We start from the raw sequence: 16,781 nt of genomic DNA on the forward strand, positions 1-16,781 counted from the left end.
AAAGCGGGGTGAGTTCATGCATACTTTCATGCCTTGCAACATAATACCAGAGCTGATTAATAAATGGTAGCGATAGGTCCTCTGCCATCGGGGTTCTAAGTGTCTATCAAACCGACATTCTCACTACATTATGCCACTCTTATATCCTTTGCAGTTTTTAAAAGAACTGTAGATAATTCTTCAAGATATTGAAACATTTAGTTTATAGTTCTATTGGTGTGGTTGTCACCTTCGCTTTGTATCAAATTTGAGGCTCCTTTCTTAAGGATGTCTCTATTTTCTGCTTTATTTGCACGTTGATAGCTCTGCTGAATGACAAGTCACAGCAACTTTTTCCTCCGATAGAAGCATGTTGAAATGTGAAAGCCTAAGACTAATCTGCTTTGCAGGACTTTTCAGCCCTTTCATCAAAGAGAAATAAGGAGTTTGTTTCAAGACTCTTGTTTATGTGGTTCTGTCAGTTCTGCTAACAAATGTGGGGCTTGAGGATGCATTGCTGCTTCTCTTCATTTTCACCGAAGATACGTACTTTCAAAAGTATGGATGAGTATCTGGTGTTTGCCTGCTTTGCGGCTGCCAGTGAAATGATAGAAGTGTGAGTTGATATTAAAATTCTGTGCTTTATATGTTTTTGTCATAATTTCTTGGAAGCTAAATTGTTAATGCAACAGAAGAAACGTTTACCATTCACTTCTTGCTTAACGATGGGCAGGATTCACAGGCTGGCTCTTCGTTCTTTGTTTTATTTAAATTAAGGCTCGTGAATTTAAATTCAGCTTGTATAAATACATAATTAAAGTCGCTATTTTTATAGCCTTCAGCCTGATGGGCCAGTCCTGCAAAGCTGTTTAAAATGGTCTTTGTTTACTCTAGTAGCCGGACTCCAGTAGGGTTTTTGACGGGAGAGGAACTTGGATTTAAGATGACTGCACAAAATGTGGTGACCCAAAATGTAGCAATATTTGAACTTGCATGTTTGTTTTTCTACACGGGTTTCATTTGCATAATTTCATTTAGGGTGTGCAAATATATGTGGTACAGTGTCAAATAGCTTAATAAATCTGTGCATGAATGTGTAATAGGGATCAGCTGTGAGTATTTTCTTTCTGGGCGGGGGAAAAAGAGGCAGGGTAATCTTGAAAATAACAGCAAACTATTTTCTGTACAGCCGTTGGTAGGCTCTTAACTGTAAGTGGTTTGGTTGCAGGTGGCTTGTAGTGGATGGAGTTAAACTTGGGTGTCTTGGATATGATACACCTTAATTTAATTACTTTAATAGCTACTTTCTGTTGAAACTTTAAAATCTAACGATCCTGCTTTTATTGCCGTCTTTAAAGATCTAATCGTTCTTGTATGTGTCTGAGATGTAAAACTTAGTGCAAGGGGAGAGGCAACAGATTGGTTCCGTCATATGATTTTGTTGGGTTTTTTTGAGAGTACTTAAAAGATTATGATGGATAATGCTGTCTTGCCAAAGAATGCCGACACAGGTGTTCATCATTATCTTAATTAAGATCCTGAGAAAATGTCATCTTTCAGCATGAATTATGAAGGGAGATGCATTAGAAGATCATTTCAACTTTTTTTTTTTTCTTTTACAGGGGTAGATGAGAAGGAGGCTGTTTTCTCAAAACCTTTGTGATATTTCTTTATCAGAATACCTGACCTTAGACGCTTACTGAATAATTTGTTTCTCCACTTCAATTTGTGGATATATTACCAAGAGATCTGTATGTGATGTTAAAGGGAATCCTCTTTTTTTAAACAAACAAACAAAAAAATTAAAAATACCCCACCCAGATACTGTGCTCTGTTCAAAGCATAAACAAAATACTAAGACTCAGCCGGTGGTGGAAGTTGCTGCTGGAAACATCTGCTAAGAGATGTTTTATACAGTGTGTTTAAAAGTATTAACAACTCACGCTAATAACAGAACAAAATAAATATATGTGAATATTTATCTTTTTAGTCAAGTGTGAAGAGAAAAAAATTGCCTTCTCTCACCTTTGCACTACTATGGAAGTAAGACTAGTGCGCAAAGAAGAAGGAGGGGCTTGTGTTTTTCTGTGTTAAATGAATATATTATTAGCTGAGCAACAGCTAAAACAACGCATGTAAAATCTTGGCTGAAGCACCGGCAGAAAAACTTCAGGGTGTTTTCCTGCAGATGCTTGTGTGCGTGCTGCTGCTGGCTGCCCTAAGGTGAAGTGCGGGGGACTTACAGGGTCAGTACTCGCAGTGGAAGTGCCGTGTTTTGTGGCTTTTAGCTTAGGTGAATGATGTCGGGAGGAGCTCTGCAAGACACCCTTAACTTCTTTCTTGTTTCTTCTACCTGCACTTACTTTGCCCAAGACTCTACTTGTTAGCACTCTTTGTGTTCGTGGTCTGACACCCAAGTGTCAACTTGCAAACACCTAGAATAACTCTTCTTCTCTGGCAACTGGATATTAGGTAGCTTAGGCAGTCTTTTGTTTTTCTCAGCAAGCCTTTCTATGAAAAAAACCACTTTTTGTCTGCTGGAAGAAACCTGATTTTCAGTCTTGGTCCTTTTTTAAATTGCATCAGCAAACCTGTTTAGTGTGTGGAATAAAACCATGCACAGAAGTGCAGCTGGCAAGCCTTTTAAGCATGTAGTTATTGTATTGAACATGTAACTCCAAAGATCTTGACAGTATCATGGGAGAACCTGAAACTGTATTTCAGTTTCCTTGAAGTTTCCTGTAATTAACTTAAATGGCATGATTTGCTTGAATTTGTTGGCATGATATGGGCTAAGTTAAGAATGTCTTTAGGGTTTCTTTTGCTTACAGTTCCACAGGCATACACAAAAAAATAGACTCTCCTAATAGTTGACTTCAAGAGAAAAAAAGAAAACCTGCTCCTTTTCACGACTAAACAACTTTTCCACTTAAAGCAAGTTACATCTACCGTTAGTCGGCTCCTTGCTGTGAGAGGGGAGCACCCTGGTGGGACGGGTGGCCGTGGCTCCCCGTGTCATGTTGTGGGATGTGCATGTGCCCCTGCCTGTGGCTTTCCATACGGTGGCAAACTCCCTTTCGACTGCAGGTGCTGCAGTTTGGTGGGGGCTCCCGTAGCTGGAATCTGGCCTCCAGTGTGGGTGTCAGGGGTGGGTGCCGTTAAATAGCAGTGTTGTGTTCAAAAGGGTTTGTGCTTTATCTACTTAGATATATTTGCGGTCCTGCTGGCCGGTATTCGCTGGGGCTTGGCATTACCTCTGAGGAGAAACGTAAAGCCAGGTAGCCTTTCTAGTCTTACACCCAAAGATTATTTTTTTTTAACATTCATAATTTATGATTTTTGTTAACATTAGAGCCTTTTAGTTTCTGTTCCTTAATATGGATAATGCAGATGTGAATGATTCTTGAAGCTGTTTTCTGCAGGTTAAAGTGAATGTGTTTGTAGAGCCAGAATCATTATCTCCCCCCCACCCCCATAAATCATTGTTTAAGGGAAAAACAAGCCAGTCAGACCTTTCAAGGTGAATGTGGATCATCGTAACTAAGAGTTTACTATACTAATAAACTCATGACTGATCACTCTCCTACTCTTCCCAAAGGAGATGCATCTTCCTGAGCTCCTCCCCCCCCGCCCCCCAAACAGAGCAAAAACTAGCTTCTCCTTTAATAAGCACGTCTTTTTCACAGTATTTCTCAGCTTTGCTATCACAGATCAAGAACCCAGCATTTACATCTGAAATATTCTCTGCTGACATCTATAGAACTTTTCATGCCCTTCAGATTTAATTCTGTGTAGGATAATGCATGGTATAATACATAGGTCCTCTGTTTTCAATTAAGCTGTATTAAGTAACTATGCTCTTCTTTCATATCCTGTAGCAAAGTATCAATATCCAGATGGCAGTGTGCTGGGAGAAAATCGCTGCAGGCTTGGCTGCTACCGTAAAGCCAAGAAGTAACATTTTAGCCTGTGTGATAAATAAAACTGAGGTTGCGACTCTTGGCGTATTGGAGTTGCACTAAATAATGCTACAGTGCTGTTTATTACTGGTTTCATTGGATAATATGCAGCTATAAAACCTGCTTGAAGCTTTTATTAAGAATACTCTGTCATTATAAAAAGGTGCCTACAACTTCTTTATAATATTGACGGTGCAAGAATTACTTTGTGCTGGCTTCCTGGCTGTTGTCTAGGGAGGACCTTATCCTCTCCCAGCTTCTGTAGGCATCAGGTTCCATGGATGTCTCTTGGGAAGAGGACAGCTCTGTAGAGCCTAGGTTTGAAAAGTTATTTTTAAGGATTTTTTTTCTCTCTTTGCTTTTTCTTAAGTTTATTTCAGTATTTAATTTCTGGCTTCAGTTCAAATTCAGCTAATATTCTCTGTGGTATAGACCGTGTTACTGTGTCCCTAAGTAAAACTTAAACCAAGATCATCCAGATAGTTGTCTGAGAGGAGGCTGCAGAATGGCCAAGAGGCTTTTATACTGGCTAAGAAGGTGATGGGAATACTTGGTAGTAGGGAAGGGACTAAAGAGTCTCGAACCTTGGGCTTGTTTCCTCATTCAGTTTCTGGCACATCCTGTGACCTAGATTTGTTCATGTAACCTCTGTGCTGCTGTTTACCGAACTGGAGCCCTCTGCTTTTCTCTGAAACGTTCAGATTCCAGTTGGTGTCCATACTCCTATAATTTGTTAGACTGTTGTGCTTCTGAGCAGAAGCAAGTTATTAATGCTATTACTCATTATTCTATTCTAGATTATTCTGTAATATACTATTATTCATTAGGTAAATGCCGTTACATTTCCATATTTCACAGATCTTTAGTTTCCATAGGTGCCTGTTTGTGGTGCACCTCTTAGAAAATGCGGAGTTGACCACCGTCCAGTGGGATGTGGTGCTAACGGAGTGTCTGTGGGATTTATCAGATGCGCTAGGTCAGTGGGTGAAGAAACCCTCGCATCGCTCAGTCCGTGATCCTTGTATGTAAGAGAAACATGTTGTCTAAATTAGGACAAAAACTACCTTTTCATTCCATTTCCCTGTTCTCAGTCTGTGCTTTTTTTTGCCTTTTAGAATGCACCCAAGAGAAGAAGCAGAGAGGTCCACGATGGGGAAAATGAGTCCAGCAGCCTGTCCTGTCCTGTACATGCTTGAGTATAGGAGGGGACCTCATACAAAGCCAGAATGCGTCTGGGCTTGCAGCTCTTGTTAGCCATATGGAGTCCTATTCAGAGCTAATGGTAAGTAATTTGTTTTGGGTATGTTTTGATTCATAAAGTGAGGCATTACAGTAGTGGCACTTCCCTTTGTGTGACTGGGTTCTGTCTCTTAACAAAATGCAGAATTTGTGTTTCCAGAAACGGCAGCTTTACCCCTGTTTCTGTTGAGAAAATAGTGTGGTGCGGGTGACAAATATTCCAGTAAGTATGCTCTTTTTTTCTTTTTGCCCTCTCCAGATGAGCTCAGTGAGGCTGGCCTAAGCAATGCTGAAGAAGGGAAGCACAGAGCTGGAAGGCAGGAGCTATTTCAAAGCAGGATTCTTCTTCTTTCTGTAACGCCCAAACATGGAGACTTTAAAAACTTCATTAGGTAGAGTATTGATAGTGGTGTAATATCAGTAATATCGCATGATGTAATATTGCACTTCTTTATTGTTCAGTGATCAGATGGAGATGCATTAAATAAATGAACATATACTAGTGGCTTAAGTTAAGGTTATGAGTGAGAGCAGTAAACTGAGAAGGTGAGTACTAGAGAAAATGTTACTAGCTTTTTTAAGCGTCTTTTCTTTCGTCGGCTCTTTCCATAACCCGTAGTTCTTTTGTCTTGAGAAAGAGGGAATGAAGACAAATACCTTTTCATCCAAGAAACTGAAGCTAGTTCAACTTCTTAACAGAAAGACTTCACAGTCCTCTTAGCTGTTAGAGCATCTCACTGCTTTGTCCAGCAGAAAATAGCACTCCTCGTGCTGACCCATGAACCCTCCGGACACATCTGTGGTGCCGCAGCATGTGCTGCTCTTTCTTCTCAGGGCTTCCCTTGTCAGGGAGCGGTTGCAAAATGTCTGCTGTGGCGCAGCCCTCCGTGACCTCTTGCATCCGAGGACGGAATTTGCGAGTCTTTTTTTCTGTGCGGAACTTGTGGGAGCTCCCTCCTGAGCCTAATGGTTCTCAAATATTGCAAGAAAAGATCTGACAGTGTTGTCTGGGAGATGTGACTGACTTAATTATTATTAACGTTTATTAAGTGCCTTACAATGGAGGGGAAGAGTCCTTGCCTGCGTTTTTACAAATAGGAGAACTGGCATGTAGGAAAAATGGATCTCTTCCATCTTCTGTGATTCTTGACCCACCTAATTAGGTGATTGTCACGAGAAATAACAACCTGGCTCAGGGGAATGGCACTGGGGGAAGATGCCGACGCGTTCAGTACGGCACACCGCTTCCCCCTCCCGCGATGGCTTAATGTGGTAAGCAGGGTCTTCCCTCTGTGAGTGTCGGTTGGCCAGGGAGGAGATTTAAAAGGGCTGATGAGCCCGAGGCTGTCTCTCTGTCGGATAGCTTCATTATAGATCTCATCCAGGGAAAAAGTGAGGTACTGCAACTCATTTCTAGGAGCTGCTCTACCCTCTGCCTCCTCCCGCTTCCTTTCACAATAGTGGCCTTTCCCCAGGATAAGCTGATTCACCTCACGGCTGGTATTTGCAGTTTTCCTGCATGCACTTAGCCTCTGAGGCAGTAACTGTTTCTTCAGGGCTAAGACTTCAGTTTCTGTTTTTTAATAGTTTATTTTGCTAAGGAAGAGAATTTGTCCAGCTGCTACAAACAATAGTGGTTTTGATGTGTATCAATAAAGAGTTAGAGGTGTGTGTTCTCCATGCAGAAGATAAAGAGACTTAAAGGCTGCTTTAAAAAGGAAGGCAAACCTTGGAGTGGTTTACTTGGATGTACAATACGCCCTATTCTTTCACTTTTAAAAACAGTATTAAGGGATTTTTAAATTTATTTTTTTTTTGCAAGAGAGGAGAAAATAATTTCATCTGATTGCATTTTTTTTCTTAGTCTCACAGTTGTGAGATAAATATTCAGAAATATGAGTTGGTAAGGTTAATGTGATTAAAATGAATATGTGATAACGGGCTTTGCACATTAAAGATTAAGAGCTCAAATTACAGACTCCAGAGTGAAACACTCCACGAGCATTTTGCAGATTTTGTTTGTGCAAGGAATGCAGGCTTAGGCCCACGGTTGCAGTTGCACAACAATTTCAGCCTGGCTGCTGCTTTTTTGTCTTGGCTGATCTGCACAGAAGTCTCTCGAACACTGTAGCGTCAGGCTGGAAATGCAGTCTGGGGTGAGGTGGGGGGACAAATGAGGAAATAATTTCGGTGCAAGCATTAGCGTTGCTCTATAAAAATAGATTAGTTTTACACAAATTATTCCCATTGACAAAGATCAGTTTATAGCATTTTGACTGCACAGTAGTTAATTCTTTATGTATAAATTGATCCTTTATACAAATGTAATTCCATATACAACAGTTAATTTATTTGAGTACAAGATGAAAATATATTATCGGTTAATTTATGTAGGTTATGACTTTCTTTCCCCTGTACTCTGCCGTGGTTACCTACACTAAAGTTGACTCGGGGTGTGCTTAATGAAAATTAGATGTGAAATGTAATATGTAGAGGACAAAGAAGCATTGAAATCCTTATTGCTCTTAAAAAGACAAAGGTACCTCAGACAATTCTCCTTTCTTAATCTCTTGAGAATTTGATGCGTAATTCTGTTATGAGCAATTTGGAGTGAATGAAATTGAAGTATTTTTAGAAATAGTATTAGTACCAGGTATTATTGCTCACCTTTTGCGAAGCCTGGTGCATTTGTTCGGTTTTTTTAAACGCTTTGCGTTTTGAGAGACTGATTTATAGACAATCTTCTATTGAGAAAGAAAGGTGTCTTGGACTTCCGTGGAGAGACAAGCCTGGCTATTAATATCTGTGAAATTTGCTAATGTTGCAACCATTTAAATAAAGTGTTTGTTTATATAACAGCAGTGGCATTTCTCCTCCTCTTCCTTGCGGTTTTGTCCAACTAGATGTTATGAGTGGCAGTTGCAGTGACTGCTAAGTGTTTAAATGATGACACCATTATGTGAAGTGATTTTGAAATGAGAGATTCCAGCCAAGAATTACATCTGCTCTCATCTCCTTCAAATCATACTCTCTGGCTGTGCAGATTATGATTGATTTGTTTGTGACAGATTGCAGGAAACAGTCATTGATTTTTCAATATTTTACCTTAAAATTATTTACAGTTGTAACCAAGGGGAGGTATTTCCATGGGCTGTCAGCCCCTGAAAGACTGGGATAATATTCCCTGCTCCCTGACAAGACAAATTACCCGTAATGAGTGCAGTAGCTGAAGGGTATACTTTTATTTTAAAATATGTCAATAACCCCAGTGACTAAACGAATATTGATTCAGCATAATGAAGCCTGAGTAATGTGAAAATGAGCTCTTCAAGGAGCATGGTAAAGACTTTCTTTTTAGCTTGTAGCAAGAAGCTTTTCATTCTTTACTGTTAGGTAGTTGAAACGTGCAGTCTTAAACAAGCCATCCTTAAACAGTAGTAATATGCAGAATAATGTAACAAAAGAACTCAGGGGGGTGTTTTTCTCTTTGTTTTGTGGGGGTTTTTTGTGTGTTTTTCTTTCCCAAGTTATCTATCTTCGATGCATTTCAGCAGATCAGACGTTTAAAGGGAAAAATGCAAGTTATCCAGGGCAGAGATAGAATTACTGTTGGAGTTTGTGTCTCTTGCAATATTCTTCAGCCAGCCTAATGGCATTTTGAAAGTGGATTCTGCATATATGGGCATGGAAATGCATCTAAATAAACTGTAGATTTAATTTCATGTTATTGACTTCTTGGACATACCGGTGTGTGTTCTATGTGATCAGTCTAATATTCTTGTCCTCTAAGAATTTAGAATAGCTGGTGTATGAGGAACTAGATATACTGTGTTATAAAAGTTGTTACCATACTGCACATTTTTCTTTCCAGCGCCTTGTAACACTACATGTTTCTTACCAAATGAGAATTTTCAAGCAGTAATTCATTTAAATTACAGTAATTTATGCAGTGCCATAGGTGTGGTGTGGAAAAACATCTAATAGATTAATATGGATGTACTTCAATTGTTCAGGCTAAGGATTAGATTAAAGACCACGTTGAGGTACAATTTTTTTAACATTAAAAATATTGAAAGCTAAAAAACCCCCTATCATCTGAAAGGATCAATTTATCATTTGTATTCCAGAGTGTTGTGCAACATTGGGAAGGCTCTGCAGAAGCACTGGGTATAAATAGCCGTGTAATCCAGACATACACAAAAAGATCTTTTCTTGAGGTGTTTGTGTATAATGTGTCAATTATGAAATAATGTCATAGCCAGAAGCATTTAGTGAGCATGTTTGGGCACGAAGGCGACTTTCCTCAATTTCTGAAGGACTGACTTCAATTGCATCCAACTAGCTTGTGAAAAATCTTCAGAAGGATGTTTTGCTATCAGCACACAGGTGATTTTTTTCCAAATGTCATTCCTTTAGCACAGCTAGAAAGTATTTCACGAGGCACTTGAGAACCTGTGGCACTGAGAATTAAATGGCAACCCTGGAATGTGAGATATGTTCCTGTTTTTATTTTGTTAATTTTCAGAAAAATGTGATGTGAGGAACATTTGAGCAAGTTACAACTGTAAATGTGGTTTTGAGAGGGTTTCTGCACAACACCTGGGATTTGCAAAATATTGGAGGATTGTTAGCGGGGAGAGAGTGATAACCTCAAATGTATAGCGGTGACAACAGGAGGATTTGGGGTTCTTGTTAAATGTTACCAGTTAACCTTACTTTCCTGCTCAGTGGTCTTTTACACATCCCAAGTTCTCTGCCTGCGCTTTCTGTACCTTTTTGTGTCTTTGACCAACAGCAGGAGGTGGGAAGGGAAGGTCTTCTTTCGTCAGCTTTCCCACAGCAGCGAGGAAGGAGACTTTCCAGAGCTGTGTGCCAGTTCTGATGCAGACTGAAGGGCAAATAAATGTTTGGTTTAACTACATCTCCTTTTCCTGAATCATACTGCATGGGCTCAGTGGTACTAAACTGAACAAAAGCAGATACTGCTGGAGATGCTGCTGACAGCTACACCAAAGCGGGCTCTGCTTGCGAGCTGTTGGCTCGTTTCACTTGCAAGACGGGTAACATCTCTCACTTTGCTGCCTTTTGCAAAGACGAGCATGCTTATTGAATACGTGCCTGCCTCGCATTCTAGTTCAGGCCTGAGCTGTGTGCTTGGCACTAATGGCAAATGGTACGTTCTCAGCTGCAGGAAGCTGGCAAACGGCTTGCAAGCTTTCTGGGCGATACCAGAGATTTCTGGTGGTGGTACCTTGGAAGCTCTTAAGTCTATTCACACATCTCTTTTTAGTTCTAGAACTGCTGCAGTTGCTAGTCCACTTTCAAGTGACTATGGAGGAGAAAAAAAACCCCAACAGCCAAGTCCAAACAAACATCAATCCCAAATCATTAATCAGTTAAAAGTTCTTGTGGCATTTGGGATCTTGTAGGAGAAGAACCTAAACCCAACTGCTGTTCAGTTAGGTACAAGTAAAAGCAGAAAACACAGAAATGAGGGTCACAGGTAAAAGCAGAGTAATTTCCTTTGTGGCAGAGAGGAGGCTGTTGGTAAATCATGAAGGGCCGCTGTTTAGGGGTTGTATGTCCCTTCATGGTTTGGGACGTGCAGGTTTTGACCCATTTCAGTTCATTTCAGGCCTGACATGAAGACAGTGTCTCAGGATGTTCCTGTAGTGGGAAGGTGGTGCAGCGTTAATGGTGTGGGCATTTTTGTGTAACAGTTCGTATCTCTATACCTATTTATTTGTCAGATTCCACTACAAATAAGGTGGCAACCAAAACCAATTGTTAATTCCTCACCCCACTCCCAACCTAATCTGCCTCTGTGTTCTCTGCTGTACAGATAAATTATGAACTTGTTAGAGCTGATTGAAGGGGTGTGGGAGGGGGAAGGGCATTTAAATGTGGTGTTGGAAATGATGCTTAGTGGCTAAGCCTTCCCCCCTCAATTTGTTTGTTTGAAATTTAAGAACTAATGTGTGATGGAGCCTGAATCAAAGCAGTCTGGAAGTGGGCAGACAGCACTACGAGGAATTTGCTAATCTAAATGTCATGGTTAGCTGAAACCAGTTTTTTGTGCCCTAAACTACACATGTTGAAGTTGTTGTTTCTTTTTAATTTTTATATTACTGTCAAAAGCAATTCCACATATGCAGAGTACTTACGTTTTCATGGAATGACCATATGATGTACTAAAAGCTTTCACTAACTTGAGTGCTGATAGTGTTGCAGAGTATTTGGTATGATGGCATTTGGTTTTTGATGAACTGTTGGAGCGATATAACCCTAAAAAAATACGAGGAGGATCCAAGATGCTTTGAGAACCTTGCTGAACTGTGATGGTTAAAAAGGCATGGCTGACTTAATGCAGGAGAGTTGAAATCTGTGTCTGGAATTGTGGAGACAAGTTGAGAAATATGAACTGAATTGATTGTTGATTATTTTCCTTTGTAAATGCTGGGAAGACACATATTTCGCTTTACTGTGGCCTTTAAGGAGGTCCACAGTGTCCTTTTTTTGTTTTGTTTTGTTAACTTATCTTTTAATATGAAGTGTCATTCCCAAAATGAAGTAATGTCCTTGGGCTTGTGGCAACAGCTGGAGTTGCAGGATTCATAAATAATTCAGAGGGGGATAAAGGGTAGGGGATTTTTTTTTTTTTTTTTGTTCATTTGAATCTTTATTATGTGCACACATTTCACTTTAGATATGGCATCATTTGAATTCATTCGGTATGATGATTGCACTGACCTGTCATATTTATTTTGATGTCTCTTTGAAGGACCATATGCTCTGTCCTCGGCATGAAAAAGGATGCGAGTTGCTACCCAAAAAGGCAGCTACATTCCTGTAGGGCCGAAGACCCTTGCTGCCCATTGTCATGTCAGTAGATGTACAGCTGCAGCGCAGTAGAAGAAAGTGTAGCCGTTACGTCAGTGCAGTGACTAAATGGCAGCGAAGGCTAGCGAAAGGTGGAAGAAAGGGCAAAACCCGTCTGCATCGAGGTGTTGTGTGGCATTAAAAACTCAGCTGTCACCGAGGGCCAGTTGGTGTGGGGAACCTGGCACGTGGAAGATGGAAAAGATGAAAGCCAGCTAGAAATCTGCCAGGGTGGAGGTGTGCCACGGTAGCTTTAGTGTGGGAATACGATTACTTACTTTGTGTGTTGGAAGTGGGGTTGCCATGCACACAGCCTTCCAGGGATGCACGGGAGTTTGTCTGGCTACGCAAGGCTCGGGTCTGTTACCAGTCCATGCCTTCTTTTCCTCTTAAAGAAGCTGCTTGCTTAGCCAAACAAAATCTTGGAGAACGGGCTTTGGGAAAACATGGAGTTGTCATTTTCCTCTTTGCTAATTCTGTTGCAGCTATTGCATCTGCTCCTTCACTTACGTTGGTGGCATGTTTCTGTGGACAAGCGGTATGTTTTCCAGAAGTTACTGGTAAGATTTTACCAGTTTCCAGTTCAACCGTGTCCCATAAGTAATGAACTGCATAGTAATGAGTAACATCTGATTCCTACTGGCTGATGCCCTGACTGGGATTAGCAGTTTGTGGTTGGTGGAGTACAGGACCTTGTTAATGTTACCTTTGTATGCACTACCAATGTGACAGGATGCAACCACTACAGTAATTTCATGTAAGGTGTAATTGCAGCGGTGGGTGGTGATTTGTATGAAGTGGATGGTCCATTGTGCTCATGCCAGTGGCAGAAGGAGGCCAATTAAGTGCAGGTTAGTGAAATACAGTAACTAGAAGCTGTGAATGCGAATGATAACTGTATGCAAAATTGTTTCTTTTCTAGATCCTGCCGTCAACGACTGAGCCTCCCTGAAATCTTACCAGTTACTGCTGAGATGAGGAGGATAACAGGAAGGAGGAGTGCTTAAGTGGTTTTAATGACAGTTAATTTCATCTGTTTATCAAATGACGAGTTGTTTTTTCCTCAAAACTCGATTGTCATGACAAGATGCTTTTGAAAGTCATCTCTGTAAAATAAAACTGACAATTTTTAGGCTACAAAGAGCTCTTGTATCTTTCTATACAATGTTGTCATTATGGTAAACCGCCGGAAAGTCTTTATTTTTGAAGTAATTTAACTTGCATACTTCATTCATTTATTTGAATGTCTGTTAAACGCCATGTGAAAAGTTTCTTGCCAGAGTTCTTTTATTCAATGGAGTAGTTATTCTTACCATGCTCAATTTATTATTGTCTAAATTACTGTTGTCTTAGCCTCCTGCAAAAACGTTTCTTTTTAGTAATTCTTAAACAAATATGGAATGAATGTGGTTTTGTCCCCTTCATGTTTTGATCGGCGTATTTTTCCTTTCAGTGAAAGCGTCTTTAGTTTTCAGAATGACACCATTACAAAGAAAAGTGCTTTGCTTTTTTTCTTGCCTTTTTTTTTTTTTTTCCCAACAGAAAATTTCTTTTGTGCAATGATTTTTTTAATATGTACACTGCCAAGACACAATTACTGGAAGGAGAGACAGAAGCTGTTGGGAATGTCATGTTATGCCAAATTGAGAATCATTAGCTCTTACTTTCTCTGCGATCTCTTCGACTAGAACTCGACCTATTGAGTCTGGCTTATACTTTGACTCTAGTGGAACTAATGTGTCCTTGGAGTAGCATTTTAGAGTAACTTCAGATTCATGGGTTTTTTTTTCACAAGTCTGCTTTAAACTGCTGGGATTAACTTCAGAGAAGGCAAGAGATGCAGCCTCCTTTGTCAGCAGCTGTGCTGGTTAAAGGAGGCTTCCTGCACGCTTGCTTGCTCGCTCTCCCAGAGGTTATTGCCCCTGCTAGGGAAGCAAACTGAACTGTTTCCATGAGCACACCCAGACTTACTTCAGCTGAAGTTAATCGTGTTATCAAATATTAGTTAACTAGCACCCTGGGTCATTTGGATGAAAGGGTGGGGAATGCCCAGCCCAGCCACACAGCCGGTGTATCTGGGAGGGGGGTGTTGACCAGAGGGTCGCTGAGGAGCTGGTTGTGGTGCAGTCTTCTCAGCAGGTGCAGTCACAGCTCTAGGATGTGGTAAACATTGGGTGTGTAGTTCAGTCATGTATAATTTTCACATTTCAGGGACATACTGGATACTATAAATTAAGCCCGTGCTCTTTGACTTACTCCTTGTGTGTGCCGGTGTGTGTGGAGAGAGATGATCTGAGTGTGTGTACGTGAGACAGGACACCTACTTTGGGAAAATGCATCTGGTCAAGGCGCAGGAATGGTACAAGTGTTTCCAGTACCTAGAGGACACACTGTTAATGCTTTACCTGTCGAGGAGGCTGCCTCAACCAACGCGTTAGCTCCAGCAGAACTGTTTTTGACACGTGGTGAGCTGCCTTTAGTGAAGCGGGGAGAACACCTCCAGCAGGAGAGACCACCCCATCCCCCACTGCTTCTCTGTCCAATACTGCATCTGTAGATGCTGGAGTCTGCTGAGGCATCCAAGCTCTGCTGTTTCCCGTGCCACAATTAAAACCGAATGGGTGATCTCTAGTACTGGAAGGCATACTGAGTAAAACCAGTGCACTAAACGGCTCCCTCAGCACTGACCCTTCTTGCAAGAAGGCCGTGGAGTGTGGGTGCCGTCCCGCAGATGGCTTGGGCGTACAAAGAACAAGAGACTCTCTGATCCCTCAGAAACCTGAGAGCAGCAGCGCTACTTGTGTCTTCTCTCGTGGCACTGCTGGATGAAAAGGACTCGGGTCAGTCGCAGAAAGGGCTGAACCTCCAGGTCGGCTGGATCCAATGTCTTTTAACTGCCCCTGTGCTGAAGGATGAACAAGTATGCGCTCGCTTCTCGTATGGGCCATCTGTAAGGGTGGAAAATAAGGTACTGTGTCTGGAAAGGAGCTGGTGTGTAAGGGGAAGGTGCTGCTTTGCAGGCAAGGAACCCCCTGCCCGGCTGGTTCATCCTCAGCAGCGCTGCCGTACGGCAGTGCCGTCAGACCGGAGCCTGCGCCTGCTCTTCCCCCAGCTGTCCATCTGAAAAACAGCGGTATGAAGAGACGAGGCTTGGTGTGTCTTGGGACTAAGGCTTACAAAGAGTTTGGGGAATGTGTGCCAACTTAGAAGTCACTAATATTTTAAAATGACACATAAAAAAGCAGGTATGATGTGACAGGCTGAAACCTATTGCTTTTCTGCCAGGGCCTGTTACCTTGGCTGTGTACTGCTGTATGTGGAGAAAACGCTGGACGTTGCGGTCAAACTCCTTGTTGGCCGCTGCTTGCAGCGTGGTGTGTGCACAGCACAAGGAGGCAAAGCGCCAGCCGTGTGGTTTCCATACCCTCAGCTCGCCCCTGCTCCCGTTCCTGCGGGAAGGTGGCGTGGCTCCGGGTGCTGGAGCTGTGCCCTGTGCCGGCAGCCCAGGGTGAAGCTGCGGCGGAGCACTCGGTGCCTGCGCTGGGTTCAGAAGTGATGGGCCTTCTCCAAAGCACTTTCAGATGTCTCTCCTGACTGTGAACCGAGGGGAAATAAGCCTCCGCAGCTCTTTGAGAGAGCCCATAATTTATAGAAACCTTTTATCTTAATATGGGCTATTGTAGTACCAATGTTAAAATAGTTAATGAAATGCTTGTGATTGCCTAATCATCTTCTTGCCCGCTTAAGTGGTAAGACATGGTTACACTGGTATTGCAAAATAACTTATGTAGAGCGCTGTCATGGATATGTTAGGCCAATGAGTAATTGTAGGCCAATGAGTAATGTTAGGCCATTTTATGTCGAAGCACTTAAAATGATCAAATACTATAGTTACGGCTGTCCTACTGTTTATGTAGCACTAAAAGGAAAGCAAAATACAGTTTCAGAGCAGACAGACTTTTTTCTTACAAATACTCCAAATAATAGGTTTGTTTCAACTAGACTTCCTGGCTCTTCGGTGATTGCTGCGTTCAGTAGGAATCTGTCGGGATCCCATGCGTAATCATGTGTTTATTATTATAAACACATGATTTCTATGTCTGTTCTCCACAAATATGTTGGACAAAACATAGTTTACCTTCTGAACTGGTACTATACGTTTACTTCCTAACTCCTTTAACTTCATTTCAAACTTGCTTGAATAAAATGTGCATTCCTGAAAATAATCTTTACATCTGTAATGTGGCAGTTGATTTTATGTGATGGTTTTCATACTCCAGACATAGCAAAACATTTTCAAGGCAATATGTGTTGACAATATAGAGAGATAAAAATCAGGTAATGACAAACTTTAAGGTGCAAACGTTTAATAAGAGCAATGAATCATTAGAAATTATTAGAAAGGGAATAGTAGATTTTCTATCTTTTGAATGCAGATGAGATGTTTTTGTAGAGGTATATGCTTGAACAAATGGCTGGGTGGGGTAGAGAAATTCCTGGCGGGTTTCTGTGGCTTTTGCTACACCTGGGGTCAGGCCGGGTCATCTTAGACATCCTTTTGGCCTGGCAGGAAGGCATCTCGCTGCAACAAGTATCTTCACAGCACAGCAGCTTCCACTGGAAAGCTACTCAGAGGTGCTCGCATTCTCTTTTAAGACAAGATCTGGGAGGGTGGGCATCGCTCAACAACGAATTCCATGAGGTTCCTGTCTCCTAACGCCAGGT

The 16,781-nt window shown here is 41.5% G+C and overlaps 1 long non-coding RNA gene across 4 annotated transcripts; it reads left to right on the forward strand.

Moving 5' to 3' along the window:
* Window positions 1-421: 421 nt before the first annotated feature.
* On the forward strand, window positions 422-16,282 carry LOC129737327 (uncharacterized). Of its 4 annotated transcripts, XR_008735058.1 has the most exons (4): window positions 3,167-3,257; window positions 4,814-5,220; window positions 5,437-5,569; window positions 10,813-16,282. It is a non-coding gene; the product is annotated as an uncharacterized LOC129737327 (long non-coding RNA). The 4 variants fall into 4 exon arrangements; XR_008735057.1 differs by lacking the exon at window positions 3,167-3,257 and adding an exon at window positions 422-595 and having other exon boundaries at window positions 5,054-5,220; window positions 5,437-16,282; XR_008735055.1 differs by having other exon boundaries at window positions 3,028-3,257; window positions 5,437-16,282.
* Window positions 16,283-16,781: the final 499 nt, after the last annotated feature.

This window comes from Falco cherrug, chromosome 14 (genome assembly GCF_023634085.1).
Source record: "Falco cherrug isolate bFalChe1 chromosome 14, bFalChe1.pri, whole genome shotgun sequence".
NCBI classification, from domain to species: Eukaryota; Metazoa; Chordata; class Aves; order Falconiformes; family Falconidae; genus Falco; species Falco cherrug.